At 53.4% G+C, this 10876-nt stretch overlaps 2 non-coding genes across 2 annotated transcripts; one reads left to right on the top strand and one right to left on the bottom strand.

The window, feature by feature from the left end:
- The first annotated feature begins 10165 nt into the window (after positions 1–10165).
- Positions 10166–10238, top strand: TRNAV-CAC (transfer RNA valine (anticodon CAC)). The gene has a single exon. It is a non-coding gene; the product is annotated as a tRNA-Val (tRNA).
- A 284-nt stretch (positions 10239–10522) lies between these two features.
- TRNAG-UCC (transfer RNA glycine (anticodon UCC)) lies at positions 10523–10594 on the bottom strand. The gene has a single exon. It is a non-coding gene; the product is annotated as a tRNA-Gly (tRNA).
- Between the last annotated feature and the right edge of the window lie 282 nt (positions 10595–10876).

Raw genomic sequence — 10876 nt, 5'->3', positions numbered from 1 at the left:
CGGGGCTGTTTGTGTGTAATGAACCCACTTTTAATGAGGTGTCTGCAAAAGGCACAAGCGGGCAAGGTATGTTGGTGCCTCGGGGCAGTGCAGACATCTCTATCTCAGTAGCTTTATCTCTGTGTTGTACTACACCCCGTGTGCCCGCACTTGAACTTGTGACATTGAGAGCAGCAGAAAAATAATGAGGAGAAAGAGGTCACTGAGACAAACCCTCCTGCGCCCGAGCTCGTGTCTCAAGTGACGCTCTCGGCTGCTGAAGCAGCTAAAAGGAGAAGAGCGAAGAAATAAAGGGAATTGAGTAAACAAGACGCTTGAGAACTGGATCTTCGAGGGGCTGGAGCAGGTTTTTAAGCAGAGGTTAAAAGAAAACAATAAAATAAATAAAAACAAGCCAGCAAACCAGAGTATCGGACGCAATATTTTCATAGGCATTAAAGTAGATCCCATGTTCCACTCTTGAAAGGGGCTTTAACACACAGAAGTCAGATTCACACGACCTTCCAATAAAATCTAGGATTCTGCATCCTTCAGCTATTGGAAGTGATCTTTCTCACAATACAACAAGTTGGTGCCCCAGTGAAATTACCAGGAAGCAAGTTTAAAGCAAACAAAAAGAAGTGCTTTTTTCACATAGTGCACAATTAAATTTTGAAGCTCATTTGCCACAGGATACGGTGTAGACTGAAAGTATAAATAGGTTCAGGAGGTTTTAGACAAGTTTATGGAGGTTTGGTCTACCAGCGGCGATTAAACTTAATAGTCTGGATGCAACATCAGGCAGTTCTTGCAGATTGCTGGAAGCTACAAAACTAGAGCTAGAAGAAGCTTTATCCTTCATAGGCCTATCCTTGTATAGTGGCCTGAGCATCCTTCCCCAGTTACAATCAGAAATGGGATACTGGGATGGGACAATTCCACTGTGGATCCATCTGATCACGTTCCTGCTCCTAAATACAGTCAATTATGTCCCTTCTTCATCCCTCTTTCCATTCTATTCTCATCTCTCGTCATCCATATTTCTCTCCTGCTCTTGTCTTGCCCTCTATCTCTGTCCTGCCCTCCCTGCACCCACTCCAGCTCAAACACCCAAGCCCTTTTTCGGATGAAAATGATAAAAAATAAACCCCTTGTGAGGAGCTGCAGTGTGTGCTCTGCCAGAGAGTGGTCTTATTCATTAAGGTAATGGTCTTGTACGCATTTGGGCATGTTATCAGTAACACTCTAAAGGGAAATGGACTACTTAAACCTATTATATCACTGCTTTATTCACCATGTGCTGCCATTTACCTCCTATATGACGCTGGGCTCTAATAGCGCCAGTTCTGAGAAACCGTGCACATTAGCCACAAGCAGCTCATTAATCCACTGTTTTCATTCTTGCAAAAATAATAACAAAAAAGGAAAAGGGCTCCAACCACATGAGAGCTCAGATGCCGAGAGCTCAGCCAAAAACAAACCAGCTTTGTTGTGCCAGCAGCTCTAAGGTAGCCCCAAACCGGGGGGACTTCCCGCTGCTGAGATGCAGGAGGGATCCCAGGGCTGGGGAACAGGGATGTGCACTGGGAATGGGATAAACTGCCAGCCTGAAGCTGTGGGAAGACTTGGAGAATCTTGGGGGGCTCCAAGTCCTGGGGGCTCCAAGAGCCGCCTGCGTTACAGGCAGGTCCTGGCCGCTGATTTGAGCTTCGACCCGGCTGCAGCTGCATATCCGTCATCCCAGACGGAATAAAAAAGGAAAGAGGAGGCATCTCTTGAGCTCTGGGATGGGTAGGCTGTGACCAGCCAGGGGACTGAACGCCTCAATGTCGGCGGAATGAATTCTGAGCAGGTACAATGAGACCTTCCTCGAGAGTCCTTGAAGAAAATGAAAGCCCCGTATCCCGGCCCTGAGCCGCAAATCCGCGAGCTGTTTTGCTTCTTTTCAAACATGCAGCAGCGCGGAATAAAAAAGCAGCCACATCTGCTTCATCAGAGTGAAGAGCTCTGCTAAGGGCCTGGGCTTTCTCTCCGTGGTCCCCGCTCGCACGGAGCGGAGGAGACCCCGGCTGCTCCGTGTCCTGCTCCCTGTGCGGATCCCGCTCTCCGGCTCGGGGCAGAACTCGCTACCTTGAGCGTCCCCATCACCAAGCGCAACCATCTCCGAGCACCATCATTTCTGCTGCAAATGCCAAGGCCAACAGACAAACAAACCCTTCTGGGTGTGGGAAGGCTCGTGGACAGGAGCTTGAATCAAAACAACTGCTCATCCGTGTGGGGATAATAAAAGAACATCTGTGTCCTCAAAACAGGTTTCCTATAGGATAAATGGAAATACAGAGGCAAAAAGGATCTGGCCAAGGTCACTGGTGGGAAGAGGAGCAGATTGCAGGAGCAAGTGCAGTGTTTAACAGCCCCTCTCTTAAGTCCTGCAGTGTTAACTACTGGTTCAACCATTCACAGCTCTGCTGGGACCACTGTGGAACCAGCAGCCCTCCTCTCCACCATAGCAGGAGGGAACAAGAACTAGAGATGCAGACGTTGGCCTGAGGGCCTACAGCATCCTGCTGGATCCGCTCCTAGCCAAAGGGACCCTTCTCCCAACCGCAGGGACTCAGGAACTCCTAGAGGAAGGGGAGCTGGATTCGGGATTCAGCTCCGAAGAGGCTGTGGAGAAGGATTAATCATAAGGAGCTGTCATCAAATGGTTGATCCTGTCTTGCTGATTCAAGATCTCGGCTGCTGCTCCTGGCACCGCTTCCCCAGTCACTACCTGCCCTCCAGAAGTGCCCAGTTCTGTCCTGCTCCAAAGTCACTGGTGTGAATGAGCGGCTTCGTTTGGGATGGTTTAATACAAAAACTTAGGGAAATAGAGCTTAGGAGATGTGCACCTGTATTCGTTTCTGCTCTTGGGTGAAGATTGAAGGCATGAATGAAATGGGAGGAAGGGCCCAAGGAAACCAAAGCCCATAAAATACCTCCTGCCAAAAGGAAATGTGATTACAGGCCTGATCCTGTGCCCTGCGTGTTCCTGTGTCTGTGCTGAAAGGGTCACTGCGAGTGCAGAGCTGAGGCGCTCACAAAGGCAGTTAGTCCAACACAAAACATCCACCTGGGGCACATGGGGATGGAGCGAGGCTGGACGGACTCCTCTCCATTGAGCACCATTTCACTGAAATCAATATGTTATTACGGCAGTGACTCCAGCCCTTAATATTCTACCTCTGAACAGCATCACATTTGTGTTGAACAAGGAAAAGTTAGGCTAGGCATTTGGGAAAACTCTCGGCAGTGATGAGAATAGTTAAGTCCTGGAAGAGAGCCCTGGGAATGGGACATAATTTCCAGACAAACCCCTCAAAAGGGACGTTCTTTGACCAACAGGGGTGACAGGCCGTCGTTTCAGGACGTCTCTGCAGCTTTCCCCCATCTCAATCCAATTCTGAGCTGAAGCTGCCCTGTAAAACAGAGCTGCAAACCCTTCCCCTCCAGCCCTCGCGTGTCTCTGCCTCTCTCTGCCCCACCTGAGGCCTCTTCTCTCTTTTGATGCCTCTAATGACACTAAGTGGCTCCAAGCAGAAAGTTCCCACTTGCTGCCTCCGGGCTGATTAGCGCGGCGCGAGCGCAGGCAGCATCCCGCGCCGGAGCCCGCGCGGCCGGAGCCCTCGGGGGCTCTGCTCCGTGCCCCGCGCTCGCCCGGCACCATTAGCTCTGCCTGCCGAACCCGCGGCCCCGGAGCGCAGCCCCTCGCCAGCCCGGCCCCGGGGGCTGCGGGCTCTGCAAAACATGCGCTCGCGCACGGACGCGCCATCTCCTCCGCAGCCCTTGATGGCTCATCCGAGCCGGCTTGGGCATCCGAGCCTGGAAAAGAATGAGGCGAGTTCCTTTATCAGCCGCGCTGCAGCCAGCGCAGCCTGGGCTGCTAAAGGGGGAGCGGGTGTCGCTTGCTATTTTTGTGCAGACTTAATACGGTCTGGAGACGCTTCTCCACAGCCCTGGTGGATGGATTGCTGTTTATGCCTTGAGCTGGGGCAGGAGGAGCAGCTGCAGGGCCGTGGTCTGTCTCTCCAACCTCTTCTGCCCTGCCAGCCTCTCCTTGGGAAGCTCTGGGGAAAGGGCCTGCGCTTGGCCCTGGCCTTCCTGCTGACAGGAATTTCTACTAGGGATTTCCAAGAGCTACCTGAACTATTCCAGTGCCGCCACGAGCTTCCTGCCTGGCTAGAAATACTGAGGATGAGGGTGAACTCTCCAGGACTTCTAGGTGACCAGGGCATCCTGAAAACCAAACTTTCCAGGTCTTGGATAGCAGGCTGCTCCCTTGGCCCCTCTTCCTCCTCCCTCAATTCAGGAGCTGCAGGTGCATGCTCAGAACTCATCCCTGTAGCTCCAAGCAAGGCGAGTGCCAAACACCTCCAGGAAATAAACCCCGTGTTCCTCAGCACAGACCAATTCATCACATACCTGTCGCTCCCGGCGTCTCTCCTGCAGGCTGCCCCTTGCGAGGCTTCGCCTGGTTACGCTCACACACCTCTTTGCTGCCGGCCGCTCCTGCAAAGCTGGGCCGGTAACAGCAGGGCGCAATTTCCCTGCGTGTCACCTTGCTGACACGAGGGGAAAGTAAACACGGTTCTGCCCAGCGCCGCGGAGACCGACTGCTCCAGGGTTGCCAGGCAGATGGGTCCCAGAGGGACCATCTGTTCCTGAGCGAGGCCCTAAATTTCTCCCCACGGGATCCTGGGCTGGGAACATGCAGAGGAGTTTGCTGGGAGCAGCCACGAGCTCGTTTTGACTGCAGCCATCAGCGACTGGGCACCCTGCAGAGCCAGGGCTTGGCCCTGTACGCCCCAGGCTACCCGAGGCCTGCAGTATTCCAGCTCCATCCATTGCTTTTCCTTCTCTCCGCACATCTCCACCTTCTCGTCACATCTGCAGTCTCTCCCACACACGTGCAATGCTCCCGAGCAGCATCTGGTCCTTGTGCAGGGAAAGGGATAAGGAGAAACACGCTGGGGAGGTGGCCCTTAAAGCTCAGGGAAGAGGCTGGCACCTCCGAGGGAGCAGGGAATGACACGCGGGCAAAGGCTGGGAAAGGAAAGAGCAATCTGGCGCTAGCCAGCACCTCTGGGAACCTGGGAACATATTGCATTAAACCAATAACAACACCTCGAACAGCAGCGCGGAAGTTTCCATCCGGCCTCGTGCTGAGCGCAGTCTCTGCCGCTTCTTCCCTGTTGCAGGTGGGGAACCGGAGACACAGGATGGGCCCGGTCACCCCACACGGCTGCTGCGGACAGGGACGGAGCACGAGGGCTCTACGGGCGCTCGGAAGCGGCCGCGCAGCCTCTTGACTCTCCCTTCGCCCCAAACCCTCCTCTCCTCGGAGGTGGGGAGGCACTAGAGCTCTTTGCTTAATTAGTAGCAACAGCTGAAGCACTTGAGATACAAAAGCTCCTCTCTCTCTGCCCCACTTTTACATGGGAGCCAGGGGTGGGGAGCAAATTGCTTGGAAGGCAGAAAGCGCCCTGGATCTTGTCACCATGGCTGCACAGACACAGCCTCCCGTTATCTCCGGAGGAACAAAGCCCTCCTCCCACCCTCTCCTGCCTCAGCTGGAGCTGATAAAAGAAGCAGAAATCAGCAAAACAAACAAACAAAACCCCCGCAGAATATACCCCAACCCGCAGCCTCCAATAAATATCCGGGGCCTAAACCTGCCTCTGCAAAACATTTGTTTCCACGGTGGCTTTGGGGATGCTGGAGAGATGAGGGACTCAAACGAGCATTTAAGGTTATAGATTACATCTATGCAACATATATGTGTATTATATATATATAATATATATATTATATATGTATGTATTATGTATATGTATGTATATGTATGTATGTATTATATATAATACACATACATATATATGTATAATACACATATATAAATATATATACACACAATGTATATATATTATGTATATGCATTTTATATATATATATGTGCATTGTATAAAATAACAACTCCGAAGCCCCCATTTGTTTGAGAATAATCTTATCTAGCCGCATATACCTAACTGGATAGTTCCAACTTATTTATATATACGGATGCACATACTATTAAAATGGATACATATAATTTTTATGTCTTCCTGTTTGGAACCTGCTGCTGGCATCTGGGCACCTCCAGCCTTCACTGCAGTGGGGATGGGATCTTTAGAACGCCAAATAAAACCCAGAAGAAAGCGGGACTTTGATGTGTTCTTTAGCACAGCTAAAAGGCTGTAAGAAAAATACCAAAAAGCAAAACAGCAAAGTAGTGAAAACTGGCAATGATATATGTGTTATATGAGAGAAATTAGAAATAAGCCTACCTTTTAGGAACACGTCTCACTTTGGCTTGATGCCTTCTGGGCCACTTGCTTGGGACAATCGCTATTTCGGGGCTTAACTACGGTGACAGTTAAGAAATGAACACCTTATTTTTAGTCCATATCTTTCCCATGTCATCTGGCCACTGAATGCTCTAACGTCCATGCACACATGTAGGAAGTTGTATGTTCAAATCAACTTGGGCTCTGCACGGGCCACTGGCACTTGTGTTTTTAAAAAAGCCATTTACAAGTGAACAAACAAATAGAGAGAAACAAAATCACTGGCCACTCAAAGCTTAACCTAGTTTCTCCTTTTGGCAGGCCCATACAGTCAGTTCTTTGGCTCACCCACTTTTTCATCAGTCGTGCTTGAAAATCTTGACTATATATAATACAAGAAACATTTTGCTTAAATGACAAGTACCAGTTTTGTTTAGCATTCCTCTTTGCAACTTGCAAAGAACATCAGGCTGTTCTTTGATTCCCAAAAGGCTGAGGTGGTTGATTCCTTACTAACTGTTTGATGATGTCTCACATCTCTTTTCTACACCCAGATTTTCTCCCACCAGTAGCTCTTTGACCACCTGTAGCTGAGTGTTACCTGCAGGAGTCCAATCTGTGTCAGGAAAGACAATTCAGAGAGAGATTTTTGCCTCGGATACTCACAGGGGTGAACTCTTGCTTTGAAACTCCTCCTTTGCATATGGACTTACCTGGATAAGCTCTTTTAGACCGAGACAACGGCTTGCTCAGTCTAGCCTGCAAAGATGGAGCTCTTATTGATAGCTTGGAGCACCCTGTTATCTCCAAATAAAGCATGCAGCTCTCATGTTCTCCCACTGCCAGATAATCATGAACATCTGCATAACTATTGTAATAACATCAATACTAATATTAATGATACTGGGGTGAAAACTGGGACTAGCTTCCAGTGCCTTTATTCTCCCGGGCAACCATTTCCAGGCTCTTTCTCCGAAGCTCTCAGACACTCAGACGTCTTCGAGAGCCTGAGTTAAGAGCTCATTTTGAAGGAGCTGCTGATTTTGCCCCAAATCCACCAACTGCCGAAGAGCTGCATGGAGGATTTCGTAGCACATCAGGTGTTCAGGTGCACAGACCTTTAAATGAGACCTTCTCCTGTCCCCCTTGCGCTCTGCAAGACTGGCAGGGCTTGTGCTAATGCGCAGGGGGGACGTGTTGGCTCCATGTCCCTGTCACCCCTTTTCCTACAACCAGTCACAACTAAAGAGCAGTTTCTCCAGGCTCTCTGCTGCAGAACAAGGGGATGTTTCTTTTCTGCACAGCCCCTGTTTAACCCCTCTGTTCCCTACTGACCGGGCAGCCCGTTTCATGCACCAGCACCGCGCGTTGGCCGCGGTTTCTGCCCCTGCTCCCGCTCGGGGCCGTGCAGCCCTCATCTCCCCGCGCTCCCCGGCATCTGTGCCACTTGCGTGGCCTCCTTTCCTCCCCTCCGCACTCGTGTGACTGCTTTTGTGCCGTCCCCGCCGCACAAAAGCCAGCCTGACCTAATTTAAATCAGCGCTATTGAAGCCAGTTCTTGTTTTATCTCCCGGCACAAGGGCCGTGCTCCCCGTTTCGGAGGGAGCGCAAATGAAAGGCTAATTGGGGGGTTATTGTGCAGGCGGCGGCAGCTCCCAGCCCGGATCGTCGGCTCCGCTGCTCCGAGCTCCCCTCGCACGCGGCAGCCATGGAGGCTCTTCCGGAAGCGCGGAAGCGGGGGGGAAAAAAAAGGGGAGAATGGGACTTTGCGGCCATTGCAGCAAACAAAGCAGAGCACGGCCACGTTGGGCTCGCTGGGGAAAGGGCTGCTTGGGGGAGGGCTCCCTCGTCCAGAAAGGGCAGATGCTGGTGGTAACAGCAGAGAATAAGCACCCTTCGCCTGCAAATAACCCCCTACTTTCCTCTTGCTGTGTATTTAGGCGGCAGGGCGTCCCGGGACGCGCTCGGAGGGGGAAGCACAGGGGGCTCTCGTGCACGAGCGGTGTCGGCAGGGGTTGGAGGTATCCGGAGGAGGGGAAGTGGGAAAGGCTGGGGCTGGAGCGGGGACGGAAACGCAGCCAGGCTCTGCGTCCTCCCCAGCGCAAGTCTGGGCATCAGGGACAATCGGCCTTTGTGAGAACAGCGAGACAGTTCCCGGGAGCCATTCCAGAAAACGGGAGCAGCGGCCAAGCCCTTAGTGCCACCGTTTCCCTGCAGGAAGGCTCCAGAGCACAGGACTCATTTGGGAAACTCCCCCGGGAAGCCACATCTGCATCCCGGCTGCAGCAAACGGTGCTCAGGAGCAACCAGGGGACAGCAAAGTCACCTCTGGTCACCCAGGCTACTGGAGGCCAGCACAGCCTTAGCAAGGGACCACCACAGTGCCTCTTCCTCATGTATGTTGGGAGTTAACACCAGCAGCACGATGTCTTCTGCCTAATTTCTGCCCCTGCTTCCCACGCAGGTACCTTCCAATAATCTCCTCGGAGGCTGCTTGGTCTGCACCTCTCCTTCCTCCACTGATGCTTTCCCTGAAGTGAAAAGGGTCTGTGGAAGAAAATAAGAGTATTCAGATCTTTCCATTAGCAGTTTTGGGCCATGGCAGCTCAACTTGCTCCTTTTCCCCACCCTGTTGCTTAGCTTTGCCCCTGCGCACCCTGGGGATGCTGCTGCCACTGTCCCCTCCTGAGGACTCTGAGTACTGGCAGGTCCTGCAGTTAAAAGACCCGACACAGCTTCCTCTTTGTCCCTTTTGGGTCCAAAGCAAGAGATTCGCTCCAAAATCACATTAACAGCAGCTCTTCTACTTGGATTTATGATGCATTTCTCCCTTCTACGCTTTTCTCTGCAGCCAGCAAAGCATTAAACACACTACATTAAACGAAACAAAACAGGAAAAATGAAATCCTCCCATCCCCACCTGATTTCAAGGGCTGAGGTTAGATGCAGAAAAGACTTGCATGGGAGCACAGGAGTTGCTAGCACTAAAAGGGGAGGAACTGGCACATTCCTGCGGCCTTGGCGAAGGGAACCGCGCCGTGAAAGCCGGCGCCGTGTCCCCAAGCCCCTGCTGTGATCCCGGCCTGTGTCCAGCTCCTCCGGCCTGGGAGAGAGGCCGCGGGGAAGGACAGCAGAGCCCGGGGCACCCGCAGGGAAGGGAAACGTCCCGGCAAGCGCCGCGGAGCCTCTGCGGCTGTCGGAAACCAGCGCTCCGGGCCCTGACGGATCCGCTCCGCTCGCCACGATTCTACCGACATCTGCTGGCAGCTGCGCGGGGAAGAGGATACGCTTGTTCCCAAGCACTCCGGGCACGGGGACATCCCGGCCTCCCTCAACAGCGCCCGGATCCCAAGCAGCTTCCCGGGACATGCTGGGTCTGGAGGCTACAGGCCGGGCCTGTCCTGCTGCCACCCATCCGGGCCCCCATGGCATGTGGAGACGCCATGCAGCCAGGTCGGGGAGCTGCTCAGGGCCAGCTGGGCCTTTCCCTGGCATTTTGGGCTTTCCCAGCCTGCCCGTTCCTTCCAAGCCTCGCCTTTCTTTCAAGCTCTTTCCAAGGGGAAACACTGCGGAAGCGCCACCAGCCACCTCAGCACGGTGCCCACCACCCACCTCCTCCTCCGCCGCCACCTCCTGAGGGTGCCCGGCCGCGGGGAGCGCTAATTAATCGCTCGCACTAATCACTTGGACACCCCCACGACGTTTCCTAGTGCGCAGGGGGAATCGGGGGGCCCCTCAATACCCCCGTTTGGCGCGTGGGGGGACAGACACGGCCCCGCCGCGCGCGCACATGGGGCTGCGCGGGGAAAGGCTGCATACAGCGGGTTTCCGTAGTGTAGCGGTTATCACGTTCGCCTCACACGCGAAAGGTCCCCGGTTCGATCCCGGGCGGAAACACCACATTTTTGCCCTCATTTCCCCTTTTTATTTTTTTTCCACCGATTTTAACTCGCTCTCCCGGCGTTTCCCCACGTGCCGCCAGCTGGGAGATGAACAAAGGCAGCGTGCACCGCACAGCAGAGCCGCTGCTTTGTATTCCCTGAGCGCCGGGATTCGCACCTGGGAGATGTAAAAATCAGCCAAGCGGCGCGTTTTTCGCGTAGAAGCTTCCTGAATTAATTTCAAATTGGAAGAGAAGAAAGGAAAGGAAAAAAAAGGAAAAAAAAAAAAAAAAAACGCATTGCGTTGGCCGGGAATCGAACCCGGGTCAACTGCTTGGAAGGCAGCTATGCTAACCACTATACCACCAACGCGCCGCATAAACCCCCGCCCGGCGCCCTCAGGAAGCCTCCCCGCCGGGCGCAACCACCGCCACCCCAGGGGTGGCGCGGGCTGCCGAGGAGCCCGCACGAAGGGACCAGCCGGCCCCAAAGGGGCCCCAACCGCCGCCACGGGGCTCCTCCCGGAGAGCGCGATGGGGAAGGGAATCCTCCCCGAGCGCCGCCGCGCTCATCGGCCTCCATTCTGTCCTCCCCCCCCCCCGCTCCCTGCAGGGAATGGTTTCGCCCCGGGGCTTTGGTGCCTCCCCCCCCCCC

This window comes from Tinamus guttatus, unplaced genomic scaffold (assembly GCF_059628265.1).
Source record: "Tinamus guttatus ecotype Peru unplaced genomic scaffold, ASM5962826v1 Tinamus_guttatus_pri_ptg000261l, whole genome shotgun sequence".
Lineage (NCBI taxonomy): Eukaryota > Metazoa > Chordata > Aves > Tinamiformes > Tinamidae > Tinamus > Tinamus guttatus.
This window is presented reverse-complemented; position numbering and strand designations above follow the sequence as displayed.